We start from the raw sequence: 14,993 nt of genomic DNA, 5'->3' as shown, positions 1-14,993 counted from the left end.
TGTGTCTTAGCTCAGATGTCACTGCCCAGAGAGCCTTTCTTTCATCACCCTTCCTCAGCAGATTCTCCAATCCCTAGTTCGTCAGTCACAATGGCCTGTTGCATTTTTCTTAGTACTTTTCACTCTCTGAGATCATCTTGTGTATTTGTTTAACTTCCCCTCGAATTTGAAGCCCTTAAGGGCAAGGATCGTACCTGTGCTGCTCGTATTGATTCTCAGTACCTTGTGTAAAGGCTCAATTGCTATTTATTGAAAAATGAAATAATCAGTAATTATCTGTGGAATGAATGAATTACTGAAATCATCTACTTTATGTTTGGCTTGCACTCGACTGTAAGCTCCTGAGGGCGAGGCTCTTGCCAGACTTGTCCAACCATCCCCTATACCTACATAATAGTTGCTTGTTGCATAAATGAATGACTAAGATGTGAGGGGGAAGTCAGGAATGGCATGTGGTTGCATCCACAGATGAGCCTTGTTCAGTGGACAACTAGCTTTCAGGATAAGCCCTCCCTCCTCGGGTCCACACCATCCTCCACAACCTTGTACCCGCTACAGAACAATTTGCCATTTTAAATGATACCTGTGGAGGAAAATTTTTACATCTGGTTACTAGAACCACTGCCTCATTCTTGTTCTTAGCTCCTTTGATTGTTAAAAAAACAAATAAAAGCCAGGTTAATACAGGAGGGAGGATAATTTTTAAAAAATAGCCAAAGTCCTTTATATAAAGAAATAGAAGGGGAGAGGGTAGAGCTCAGTGGTAGAGTGCATGCTTAGCATGCACAAGGTACTGGGTTCAATCCCCAGTACCTCCATTATAAACAAACAAACAAACAAATAAATAGCAAGAAACAGAAAAATTACATTAGACAGAAGAAAATAATATAATTGGGTAGCTGGTAGGTGTAATTTGTGGTAACCAGGACTTAATAAAAGCCAGAAAACCTACAGTACCTGGAGTGGTACCCAGGACTTAAAACAAAACAAAACACACACAGAAAACCTACAGTACTTAGAGTGAATTTTTGGGGAGGTGATGCTTTAAGGGCTGCTGAGAGTGCCTCAGCCTGGATTAAGATGCAAAGTTAACGTTGCTGGGTGTCAAAAACACTGGTTCAGGAACCACGTGCACAGAACAGCCTGTCCCTGCTATTCCTGGAGCTCCGTGAAGCTGTTCACCATCCAGGATTCCTATTCTGTTTATGCTAGAGAATGTTATTCTGCCCCACCAAGTTCAAAATTTCTGTTTTTTAAAGTTGTGAAAATTAAATGACACCTACCCCACACCCATACTATACTCAATACTCAAGTCTGTTGATTTCACTTGCTGCCTGTGAGTGATAGGGATGAGGGACCCCAAGTCTGGAGATCCAGGCCCAAGTATCTTTTCAGCATGGAAGTAATATAACCTTGGACTTGAACTTGGAGAGCAGGAGCTTTACAGAGATAATCTCCTGGAGCCTCACTTAGAAACACACGGAGGAAACGAATGGTTTATAGATACCTAAGCCTTGCGTCACTGACTGTGCCCCTCACAGAAACAGGGAAATCATCAGCAGGTCATTAATTTGACTTGAAATTAAGTAGGTGACTGGCTCTTATGGCACTTACTTACAGAGTGACACACAATACCCAGATCTCCAGGCCCTTCCATGTGCCTTATAGGGGTGGGGGGAGGCGGGGGAGGAAGTTACAGATGGGATTCCTACCAGCAGTGAACTTCACATCTGGCTTAGGAGCCAAAACACAAGCCAAGAAATAATTAGAAGATATTTAAAGCAGGGTTAGGTGTTCAGAGCAGAGAGACCCATGGCTGTGAAAGGCAGCTCCCCTGCGGAGGGTGGTGGGTAGAGCATCTTCCTGGATCATAGAGAGGATTTGGCTGAAGGGCTGAGGTCAGGGGTTGGGCCGACCCACAGCATCAACGGTACCAGGCCCATGTGCATGGGGCGCAGAGACAGGCCTGGCAGGAGAAGTGGATGAAGTCACATGCCCTAACTTCAGCTGGGTGCTAGCTCCTTTTATTCCCAAACTTCAGTCATTCACATGCCATCCTCACAATTTGCCCTGTCTTCATACCATCTGTTCCATTATTACTTAAGTTTTTTATGTCAGCTTTTTTACAAATACACTTAAAATGAAACTTTATATAACTGCTGCCAAAAGAAAATTGGTAATTTCCCCCCTGCTTTTCACTAAACATGAAACTATTAAAGTAAAACCGAAAGCCAGTGGGCTCTCTGGTATCTTTCCTGACGCCGGTTGTGGGCGTGTCTCCTGTTGGGGTCTGTTTCCAAGCTTCTTAACCGCTCTTTACCTCTCATCCACTCTCTTCAAGCTCCAAATCCATCTTTTCCTCTGAACCTCTCAGCCATGAGCTTTGTCTCTGAATTTAATCTGAGCTCCTTCAATTTCTCACCCACCTCCTCTTGAAAATGTCTTGTAATCTCGTTAATCCTCTCTGTATTTCTCTGGACTCAGAGAATGTATTTTCTTCTCTTCAGTCTTTTTGCCTTTGCTCTCTGTTTTTTCAGCGAACAGCTACAGATCTCCTCTTCTCGGCCCTCCCTGTGCCCCTGTAGCTTACACAGCACCAGCGGTTCACAATCATGTTTCCTCCAGGAGGCAAGTGACAACGTCTGGATACCTTTTTGGTTGTCACATGTAGGGAGGGGGTGCTGCCTGACAGAGGCCAGGATGCTGCTGAGCACCCTGAAGTCCACAGGACAGACAGTGCCTCCACAGCAAAGAAGTACTCGGCCCCAAGTGTCAGCAGTGTCACAGCGTAGAGACCCCAGGCTTTGGCGAACAGGCTCTTACAATCTAGACTTACAATCAGATGGGTCTAGCTGTCTGGACCCCATCTTTGTCCTTCCAGCGGCCAACTCACCTGCGCCCTGCAGCGCCGTCGGTTACCAGATGTCCCCCCGCAGGCTGCGCGCTCCGCGCCCCTGAGCTTCGCGCCTGGTGCTCTCTGTGCAGAAGGCACTTTCACCTTATTTGCTTTAAACCATCTCACTCACGTCTTGGGATATGATCTCAGTGTGCGTGTGCGAGTGTGTGTGTGTGTATGTGTGTGTCCGTCCCCGTCCCCACAGCTGCAGTTAGAGTACAAAGCGGTGACTCCTGGCTTAGTCCGTTCACACTGCTGTAACAAAATACCACAGACTGGGTGGCTTACAAACAACAGGAACTGATTTCTCACAGTCTGGGGGGCTGGAAGCTCAAGGCCAGGGTGCCAGCATGGTTGGGTTGCCGGCGTCTCACTGCACCCTCGCGTGGTGGAGGGGGCCGGGGAGCTCTCTCAGGCCTCTTTTTATAAGAGCGTTGATCACTCATTTGGGAACCTCCCAGAGTCCCCACCTTCTAGCACCATCACGTTGAGCACTTGGCTTTCCACGAGCTCTGGTGGGGGACACAGCCGTTCAGACCGTGTCAACCTCCGGGGGAGAGGGAGGAGAGGGCTTCCTTATCCAGCTCTTCATCTTCTGAGTCCTTGCTGTCATGCAGCCATCCTGGGCAACAAGAATCAGTCAAGACATGAAACTATTCACCCCTGAGCCAAATACTCAGAAACTTGGTGCCCACTGGAAACACAAGCCTAGACCCTCACCTGTTAAATTCAAGTGTTTGCTGGTTAGTCTCTCACTGGTTGTTCGTGGATCAAAATGTACCATAAACGGTTGGAAAGTGAAATGGAAACTCTGGGAAAGGGTGCTGGGTTTCATCAGGTTGAACAGGTGATGCCCAAGACCTGCCCTACCACACACGAACCCCCCGGAATTCCTGTGGAATTAAGGCCGTTAACAGCCAAGAAGAGAAAATCGACAGGAGATGATTCCCAAAGTAAAAGCGTGTCATACGGCGACGAGCTGCGGAGCTAAGCAGTGGGAGGGACCCCCGGGAAAACTAATCAAGTCCCTGGCTGTTTCTGCAAAGATCTCCATCACCGTGGCAGGGCTGTGAGATTCAAACACACTGTGCAGTGCTTTTTCCAGCTTGGTGGGGAAAATTGGCAACAACTGGCACTTGATTCATTCTGTGTAATTAGAATTTGCACAGTTAAACAATTTTAACCTCAATTGTGTGTCTATCTCAATACATATAAACATATTACCATGACTGTGTATAGATGTGCCTGTATGTGTATATAAACCTACTATGGTTATTTTGTATTCCACTTTTCAGGATAAAGTCCTAGCTATACTTTTTGTTTTTCATTATTTACTATGAAACTTCGGTGTTAGTTGTAAGTGGATCCAGTGGGCTTATTGGGCACCAACTATACACTAAAATGAGGGCTTTCTTAAACCCCAAGACCTGGCTACTCAGGGAGATCCTTTAAAGAAAGATGCAGAAGTACTTAGGGTGAGAAACGGCAAGGGGCAGAGGTGGAAGGAGGGGAGAGGAAGCTTGAGGCAGTTTTAGGAGGCCCTCCCGGCAGAGCCCTGTGCGCACACACTCACTTTCCACTCTGTGACTCAAGCAGCCTTCGTAAGTGGAGGGCCAGAGGCTGCATGGCCGCAGGGGGAGCCGGAGGGGAGCGACCTGTGCAGCCGAAGCCCCGGACTTGGGCGTCCTGGAGCCTCTCCTCCTTGGGGAACTTCATTGGCCTAGAAGGAGAGATCAGAAAGCGGGAGGGACTCAGAGGCCTGCAGGGATCCTGAGCCCTGGAGCCCGCCCACCGCCTCTACAAAGGGGACCTCCCCCCCGCAGGAATCTCACGTTGCTCCTAATTCAACAGGTATGGTGGGCCAAATCAATTTCGTTCCCACTGGTGATTGGAGGTTTTGGGTAGCTGTCCAGAGCTTCCGACCGATGTGATTTTTTTCCTGCTCCCTGTCTACCTAAGTATCTAACCAAGTTACCCCTAAGTTCCTGTCATAGGAAATGAATCCCTTCTCCCTATTTTGACTATTCCAGTAACTCCTCATCCTGAGAAATGAAGGATAATTCCTTAAAGCTAAACCAGTTTGTCTATGAGCAGTCTTCCCACGACCAGGCAGTCCTGTCGGAACCAGCTTCCCTCTCTGTGTTGACAGCTTCTACTGCGGCAAGACTCCCTCACGCACGCGCCCGCACACACAGGCATGACGCCCAGCCAGACCCAGGCTGGGATGCCAGCACGTCGTCATGACACGCGCGCTCTGAGGTGAACGGTCCCGGCACTCCTTCCTCCCGTAGTCATTTCACGCTTGGTCCCTGTGAGCACACCAGGAGATGGAAGGGTGGAAGGAGGCCCCCGGCCAACCGCCGAGTGTCTGAAGGCCAGGCAGGGCTCACAGCAGGATCCACAGACGTGTGGGCGGCCTTTTCCTTTTTTCTCGGAGAGGACATTTCTTTCTTGAAGTCACCCAGACTGTGACCTGCTGTTTGGTGCCCATGGCTGACCTAGCAAGTTGACCGCTCGCCTCTGTGTCCTTGAGGGGTTGGGGGGTGACAGTGCACTGAGATCCACCTGCTTTGTGAGAGATGTAACTGAGTTTACAAAAGAGGCTGGCGGAACCTGGCTCTTTGCTGTCTGTCGAGTTCGGCAGACTCCTCCATTTTGCTGGAGACAAATTAGTTCTCTGTCTAGCCTGGAGGCAAACAGACCAATCCAGAAGCAGACTAGGCCTGTAGGGGTTTCCCCTTCCATGCACCCCCATCCACAGGGGATCTTGGAAACGGAATTACAAATGCAGCTGCGTAGTGGCCTGGACAGAGTCAGACAGCTCCTTTTTGTGCAGCCTTATTCTTGCTCGACTTTATCTTGGTGACCTTTCAGATAGAACATTTCAGTGGCCAACAGCGAGAACACCGAGGGAGTGAACAATCACAGCCACGATCCACTTCCTGAAAGCAGTTCAGCTGACTGGTTTCAAAGGATCAAAGCGTCACCTCTTTCAAACCCCTGGGGTCCAACCCATTCAGTAACGAGCATCTGTGCTGTACTCTGGGATTAATAAATATCTTGTCTTTCTCCAAGGCAGCTCAGAGCACATCCCGTACCTCCTCTCACTGGCCAGTGTGACATCTTGTAAAGAAAGTAGGCAGGGACTACTATTCCTGCTTTGCAGCCAGAAAACGGAGGCAAAGGGATGGCTGTGCCTTCTCTTTCACACGAGCCTTCACTTCCCAGCTTCGTTCTCTTGTCACTAGACTGTGGTGCAGGGACTGGGGTGGGGGTGAGGCACAACTACACAGCACTCGGGTGATGTGCTTGCTTCGTTTCCCAGGCTGTCGGTGGCAAGGCTGGCCACGCAGGGCTGGGATGCTTGAGATCACAGAGGTGACCTGCCAGGCTCCCCGTATCTATTCTGTAAGAAGGTGGGTGTGTTGCAATGTTGTGAACATATGTGGACATCCAGTATTTTCTGGATTCTATTCACAGAGTTTGGGGGTAGAGTCACCTTTTTTGCTTTATCGTGATCTGTCTGAGAGGTCCATTCTGCAGCAGGGTGACACTTTATGTACATTCAAGAAATTGTATTAAAAACAAGCACAAAAGGATGGGAGGATGCGAGGAAAGTCAGTGTTTTGCCGTGAAACATCTGGTAATGACCGACCTGGCCCTTTTAAAAAAACACATGATTTCATCATCCAGCCCCAGCCCCAGCCCAGGAGAAAGGAGTGATACCATGGAGCACACTGAGGAGCCGAACAGCGTGTGGGCAGGTTTTCGAGTGCTGGGTCTTTCCGAGGCCTTAGGAGTTGAGAATACTGTCAGCAGGTACCTGCAGGCCCAGCAGGTAACCCCTCCTTGGGAGCCTGATGCTTCTCATGTTGCCACAATGCCCAGACCTGCTGAATCAATCAGTCCATGAAAGAAAAACTAAGCTGGGTTATTGGCATCAAGATGGAAACCAGAAGACTGGGTGGCCAGCGCTGCTGGCAGCGTGCGGGCACAGCCTTCATGCTCCTGAGCGTCGTGTTGGAAAACCTTTAGGAAGAGACGAGGCCGAGAGGTCGGCTACCATTCCCGTTGCGTCCTTGTGCCTCCTCCCACAACACGAGCCAGAACAAAAGAGTGTGTCCTTTCTGTCTTCACATGAGCTTCTCAACTGAGAAAATGGGTCTGTTCACATCTGGGTGCTTCAACGTGATGTGGGAGATTTGCCAAGAGAGGTTTCCGTGGCATATAAAGTAAACTCATACCTTTTACACTGTGACGCGAACCCAGCCCCAGCACTTAGGACCAGAGGGGTTCGGAGGCCTGTAAGAAACTGGAGTTTTGATCTTAGTTCTGAGTGTCCCGCTCGGACAGAGAGAACAGTCCAGAGAGATGGTCTGTCTGGTTCACAGCTGTGCCTCAGGTGCCTACCTGTGACCCAGCACAGTGCCAAGCAGGGTGGCTGCTCAGCAAGGGAGCTGGTGGGGGTCAAGAACAGCGCTGACAGATTTATGAAGTTGGATAATTACCAGAATTTGGAACTTGCGAGGCACAACATGAAGGTGTCAGAGTCAGAAAGAACACAAGGGAACAGGGAGAGAACAGCAGGTGCCTGAGTCCGAGCAGCGCCCACAGCAGCATAATGGGCCAGTCTGGGGAGGCTGGTCGTGGCGCCAGAGCAGAGAGCAGCAGGGGCAGCACCAGGCTGGGGGCTCAGAGCAGGCCTGGAGGGAGGGGTGCGCACATGGCCCAGACCGCCTCCATTTAAGACAGCAGCTGTCTGCTTGGGCTGAAGGCCAGGGAAAAGGCGCTGAGCCGTATGTCCTTAGAAAATCCGTGCACGGCCCTGTAAGACAAAGTGCCTGAACGACTGATTAGAAGCTCCCCAGCCAGTTCCTGCACACTGCTTCACTTGTGTGTCGCACGTTTGTTTAATGTTAAAAGTGTACCAAAATCCACCCTGCTCCATCCACTTCCATTTTCCGTCAAAGAAATATGTGACAAATACATGTGCTGTACCCACTGGGAAAGTAAGAAATTCTCTTAAGGGCTAGGACAGTAAAGGGACGCACCAGCTCTAACAGAAAACACCCCCTTTTATGGACTGTGTGTTACATTAAACAAAATGAAAACGTTTACGAGTGCCTGCAGGCTAATATATCATGATGGACTCTTAAATTTCCATGGATCCTCCTTCCAGACTCTTGAGACACGTAGCAGATGGGGAAACGGAGGCATCAGAGCCCATGACTGAGAATCTGTGGGATGCGGTGGAGAAGACCATACTGGCATGTTGAGCCTTTACCTTTTCTGACTTGTCTGTTCACTAAATAATAATATAGAAAAAGCCTGCTGTAAGAAGTAATTCCAGTGGTTTCTCATTTCTTCAATGGCATTGTCTATAACTCTGAATAAGATGAAATTCTCATATAGTTTTTGTTATTTCCATCAGCCAAATGGTGCTCAGCACAGATAAATTCAGATATTTGCATTTTTAACAGAATTAATCAGGACATAGTATTGGTTGTATTGGATAATTGTGATTTATTTGAAAAGCTAATGTAGTATTTTGTTTACATTTTATTTAAAATTAATTTAAAAACACAAAAATCAGTAGCTTTCTTTCATGTCAGCAATGATCACTTATAAACAATAGTGAAAAATTTCCATTCAGAGTAGCTCCAACTATGAAATAAATATCTTTGAAGAAATCCTAACCAGAGATGTACAGGACCTATATAGAGGGAGTCCTAACATTTTTCAGAGGAACATAACAGGGAACTTGAATAAAGGGAGACTTACCATGCTCCTGGACAGAAGATTGAATGTTCTGATGATGTCAGTTCTCCCCAAATTAGTTTAATGAAATTCCAATCAAAATCCCAACAGGATGCTTTTGGAACCTGACAGAGTGATTCTAATGTTCATTTGGAAGAATGAAGAGGTCAGAATTGCCAAGAAAGTTTTGAAAAGGCAAAGAGGAAAATTCGATCTACCAGCTATTACAACACATTATCCAGTTAAAGCAGCTGCAATAGTGTGATACTGGGCAAAGTGGGTAGAGAGCCTTAAAATTAACCTTAGTATATATTGATATTTTAGCATTTGATTTATATTGGCATTTCGAATTCAAGGGGAAGGGATAGATAAGTAAATAAACGGTGGTGGGACAGTCTATTAAGTATTCGGAAAAAACAAAGTTGTATTAGTTCAGACTGTATTATCTAGATTAAGGAGATAAGTATTAAAAATCTAATTATTTATACAGATTCAACTGCACAAATAGAACTGATTCACAAATACGGAAAACACCAGTAACAAAATTAAAAGGAAGATACTGTATAGAGATACTTACCACAAGTATGTTGGGTTAAATGTTAATTTTCTTATAATTAAAAAATAACTCATACAAACTATTAAAACCCACTAAAACCTTTTAGAAAATAAAAATACCATGTACAGACAATCAGTAGAAAAAGTAAAAATGGTTAACAGATGTGAAAAAAATGCTCAACCATAATGGTGATCCAACTATAGCTTTTTGGGGGGCCTATTAAACTAGCAGTGATTAAAACATAGCTTTTATTCAGAGTTAGTGAGTGAAGTGAAATAGGCACTTTTATGCACTTCTGTTGAAAGGATAAACTGGTACAGTCGTTCTGGAGACCAATTTGGCAACATCTCTTCAGAGCCTTAAACATTTCTCTTTGTTTCTGTGATTCCCAATGCGGGAAACTACTATAGTGAAATATTCTGAAATTGGACAAAGATCTAGATGATAGAATTATTTGTAATAATGTAAAATGGGAGAAACTTAAATGTTAAAAAAAATTATCCCCTGGTTGGATCATGAAGTAACAGAAGTCCTTCAAGGGGAGGGAAGAGGAAGAGGGAATTCTGCGGAGAAGGGAGTGCATGGCGGTACGAGGGGTGTGAATGTTCTGCGTGGCTGGCCTGGAGGCCGCAGTGCTCGCTGTCACGGCCACGTGGGCACGAAGCCGGAGTAGGAAGAGGGGAGGCTCAGGAGCCCTTGTGTAGTTGTCTGTCTCCCTCATGAGAATTTAAGCTGTAGGGATTCTGTGTTGTTCATCTTTATAGCCTCCCAAGTTCCTACTAGATGCTTAATAAATGTCTGTTAAAAAATAAACAGATTTCTTTCGGATGGTGAGTGGCTTTGAGTTCCATGTTGTAGAGCTGTGGTGTTACTCTATCGCCAGTGAAGATCCAATGAAGTTTCTTAGGAAGAAAACTAATCAAGACTCTTCCTAAGTAACTTGATTGATTTCTATGACATGCATTAAATATTTTAAGATAAATTTATTTGGACTTCAGTCAGTAGGGGGTGCACCAAAGCTGGAAATTCTAATATTAATACCCATAACGCTTACTTATTAATCTTATAGTTCTTCATTGTGGTTACTATTGATCTCCTCTGTGCCCCTCTTCCACTCTCTGTGCCCCACCCCTATTTTTTCACTTCTCACTACCACATACACTCACTACTAATAGATAAATAATGCCTCAAAACCACCAGTTACAAAACTGGGTTTTAAAAAGAGTTAATTTAATACTGCTATTTATTATAGTTGTTACAAGTAAGTTTGACTTTTTAAGAAATTAGTGCTATAAGGAGAAGAGTTTACATTGTGCTTGTCATTTACTCAGGAGAAATTTTCCATCAGAATAGGTGAGAAAGTACCAGAAAAAAATGGAGCTGATATTTCAGTGGTCTATGTAAACACTAATACTATCAAATTGGAACAATAATAATAATGACCTTAAGAGAAAGAATATTTCATAAAGTGTTCATTAAAAAGAAGGAATTGGCTTTTGGAACATTATTTTCTCAAAGTTCTTCATGAAACAGAATTAATAAAATGCTATGGTTTATTGAGATTTAAAAAAAAATAAAAGAAACTATGGAATTGTGTAGAAGAATTGAGAGAAAAGTAAAATGAGCTTTGTATATGGTATTTTTGGTATTAAAAGGAACCTGAATGGCATATTTAAAGTTTGAAGATGATAGCTAGAAATATTGTACCAGAATAATAAATCTTGAGATCAACACATAGGAATCAGCATGTGGTGGAAGACAAATGGACAATTACAGAATCAAAGAAAGCACAACCTGAATAGGAAAAGGAGCTATTTGTGGTGGTGGAAAGTCTGGAAACTTGGAGATGCCTATATTTTATCAGACATTGCTCTGCTCTTTTGGAATGATAATGTAGGGAACATCAGGGATCCTCTCCCCCTCAGAGCCTCTAAAATGTTTATAAACTTAAACATTTAAAGTTTTGGCTTAAAACAAAGAAACATATCAGCTATGAAAATGATCACTCAGGTGAATCAAATTTAATCAAAAGTTTTAAAACTTCTGTAGAAGGAAGAAGAAAAATACCAAGTGGAACTCCAAGTAAAAGGCAAAGATGCTCAAAAAGGATTCTAAAAGATACTTCAAAATTGTGCTGCTCACAAATAACATAAAAAGTCATACCGACAACCTAAATTAAAAGTTGCTACAAAGATATACCAGTGATAATAAATATAGAAAAGTGAGAGTTGAAATAACAATTTCAAATAATTTAAGATAAAACATATTAAGTGAAATAAATGGGTAGTTATACAAAGATAAACACAGTACATACTTAAGATCTAATAGTTGTGAATTCATATGCACCAAACAACATAGCAACAAAACACACAAAGTGAAGAATATAAGAATTCCATGTAGAAACTAACAAAAATTCTGTCATGGGGGGAATCAAATTCCTTGTAATCAAAACCACAAGTAAAGTAGACAAAATTCTGTACTTTATAAATGAGATAAATTTTAAAGAATTACTCAAAAACACTTACCAATCTAATCTCTTGCTAGTTTACATAAAATTAAATGAATAAGCTTCATCAGGGTTTAGTAGTCTACAATCTAACTGAAATATAACTAAAACTTAAAATTAGTAAGACTTAAGAATAAACAAACAAAACTGCAAATTACTCTGATATTTTAAAATACTCTCCTAAAGAACAGTTGGACAATGGGAAAATCAAGAACTCAATAAAAGGCAATTTAGAAAATTAAAAAAAAAAGTACTACATATCAAAATCAATGCTTAGAGAAAGTGTCAATAAAATCTTTAAATATTTTATTGCCAAAATTAAAAATAGAAAGTGCGTAACTAATTCAACTTAATATCCCAGAGAAGAAAAAGACACAATGAAAGAAATAAAAGATAGTTATAAATTGGAAAGTAAAAAATAAAGTCAACAAGAGTTGATTCCTTGAAACTTAATAATATAGAAAAAAACTTCTAATAAGTCTAATCAAGAAAAATAAAAAACACCTAAAAATAGAAATTAGAAAGTAAATAGAAACTCTACTGAAATAAAAACTATAAGAAATATCTATAAGTATGCTACTGTATTTGTAATTCTCAAATTTCATACAAAATGAAAATTCCTAAAATTGATGCAAGACAAAGATAATATTTACCAACTGAAAAGAGAAGGAAAAAATCAAGTCATCGGAGAACTATTATAATGCCACAAAAAAAGGCATTTAACATGAGTGAATTTTTAAAATATTTTAAGAAATAGAAAATACTGTTACAAAGAGCATTTCTGACAGAGAAAAAACAGCTAATACATTACTGATAAGGATAGGATAAGCACTCCAAACAAACAGTCAGTGTCATAAACATAGTTGGGGAAATCTTAAATAAAACTCATAAATGGGGCATTCAATTGGAAAGTAAAATGTATCCCTGGAATTCAAGGATGGTTCAATTGTAAAGTCTTATAAGACATCAATGAAATAAACAAAAGTCCACATGTGGTCATTTCTATAGGTGCTGAAAAGTGATCTGAAAAAATTCAACACACATGCCAACTACATTTTTTTGACTCAAAACATTTCTTTGTTTATTTTGGAGAAGGAAAGGGAAAATTTGAGCATCACCGCCTTTTATACTTTTTTTCCTAAGGGCTTAACATATTATGGAACTTTTTTTTAAAATCAAGAGACAATGTTATATGAGTGGACAATCCTAGAGACTTTTTTTTTTAAAAGCAGAATGAAATTAAGGTGCTGCCTTAATTTAACATTGTTTTATTCTCTTCAATAAATTAAGAACCAAATTAAGATTTACAAAGAATACATATTGGGCTCATAGAGACAAAATTCAATTTCAGGTGATGAGAAGTACCAATAAACCTGCCAGAAGTTGCCAGATATAGAAGAAATTGTGCAAAATTAGTAATATTCTTATGTACCAGTATTAGCATCTCATAAATTATAACAAGAAATAAATTATAACAGGAAAATTAATGATAAGTTTATTACTTAGAAATAAACTTAACAAGGGATAGATGTATGAAAACTACGAAAAAATTTACTGGAAAGTACAAAGGGAGATGATAGAATTTAGAATAATTTGTTCTAGAAGAGAATAAATTTTCTGAAGATGATCATTTCCCCAAGTCTAATTAAAACCCCTAGAAGATGTTAAACAGAACAAACAAATCAAAACAACTGAAGTAAATATAATTATAAAATTCATTAGGAGAGAATGGCCATAGGAATATATACATAATTTAAATATGTGGAGAGTAGCCCAGATGGCAGAGGTGGATTTCCCATGAAGCTATGAAGCTAAGAGTTCCATGCCCTCTCTGTGCAGACCTTCCCAATGTCCTGGGAGGGGTTCTGGCAATGTGTTCTCATGGTCACATGTTTTTGTTAATTTCACAAGAGTAAATATATTTTCTTTACGAGCCTCTGCTCCCAAAACTGTGTAAGCTCCAGATGCCACGATATTTGATTCAACCATGGCAGACAAAAAATTATGTTATAAATCTACAGTAATTTACCTGAGTTACCTCAGGTTACCTGAGTGGTGTAGACAATAAATCATTAGAATAGGAAAAAAAAGCTACAAATAATTCATTGATATGTAAAATTTAACTGTATGAGAAAATGTCACAAAAAAAGTATAATTTAATACATGGTTTGGGTAACAATCCAGGTCATGTTCAAAATATTCACAACAGTATTAGAATGGGTATGAGAACAAGTGGTGGCCATGCCCACCAGGTGCCTCAATACAGGTGGGTGTGAACTTAATCCAGCCCTGGTTTAAATTAGGAAATTGGGAAATACTCTTTAGATCCATATTCCATACCATATTGAACTCCAGATGAATTAGCACATTAAATATAAGATATTGATGCTAACTAGATTCTTGGAAGAGTGGTACAACTTTCTAAGGAATAAAGCAATAGAAGAAACAAACCCTTGGCTGTTAGACTGTAGACCACTTTTTAAACAAATTTTTACTTATTTACTTTATTTTCAATTTTTTTGGGGGGAGTTAATTATTTGTTTACTTATTTTAATGGAGGTACTGGGGACTGAACCTAGGACCTCATGCATGATAAGCATGTGCTTTACCACTGAGCTATACCTTCTCTCCACTGTAGACCACTTTTATAAAATGAAAATTAGCACAATAAAAAAGGAAACAACCATTTGGGGAAAATGTGGGAATCAAATATGACAAAAGCTTAATATGTAAGGAAGCCACTTCAATATACATTAATAAAATGGAGAGTCCAAGAAGCAAAGAGACAAAGTTCGTAAGTGGACAATGGACACAAGAACAGAGTAAACAAAATGTGAAAAAGTGTTGGGCTCCCACGTGAATTAAAGAAATGCTAAGTGAGGTACAATAGGTTAATGCTATTAAAACAGTTTATGTTAGCAAAAATATTTAAAAAGATAAAACAACAAGGTTCTACAGTATAGCACAGGGAACCATATTCACTATCTTGTAACAGCCTATAATGAAAAAGAATATTTACATGTAACTGAAACTCTATGCTGTAAGCCAGAAATTAACACAACACTGTAAACTGACTATATGTCAATAAAAAAATGAAAAGATAATACCTATTGCTGGTACAGCTATAGTTACACTGATAACTCTGTTACAGGTAATTTTCTTTCAAACAGAAATAAAAAGTATATTGCCAATATTGGCAATATTAAAGATAGAATAATTAAAATGTGTCTGCCTTTTTACTCCATAATCCCACATCTGAGAAAAGGCACATACATGAA

Source organism: Camelus dromedarius, chromosome 18 (genome assembly GCF_036321535.1).
Source record: "Camelus dromedarius isolate mCamDro1 chromosome 18, mCamDro1.pat, whole genome shotgun sequence".
NCBI lineage: Eukaryota > Metazoa > Chordata > Mammalia > Artiodactyla > Camelidae > Camelus > Camelus dromedarius.
The sequence above is the reverse complement of the archived record's forward strand: the minus strand, read 5'-3'. Positions refer to the sequence as shown.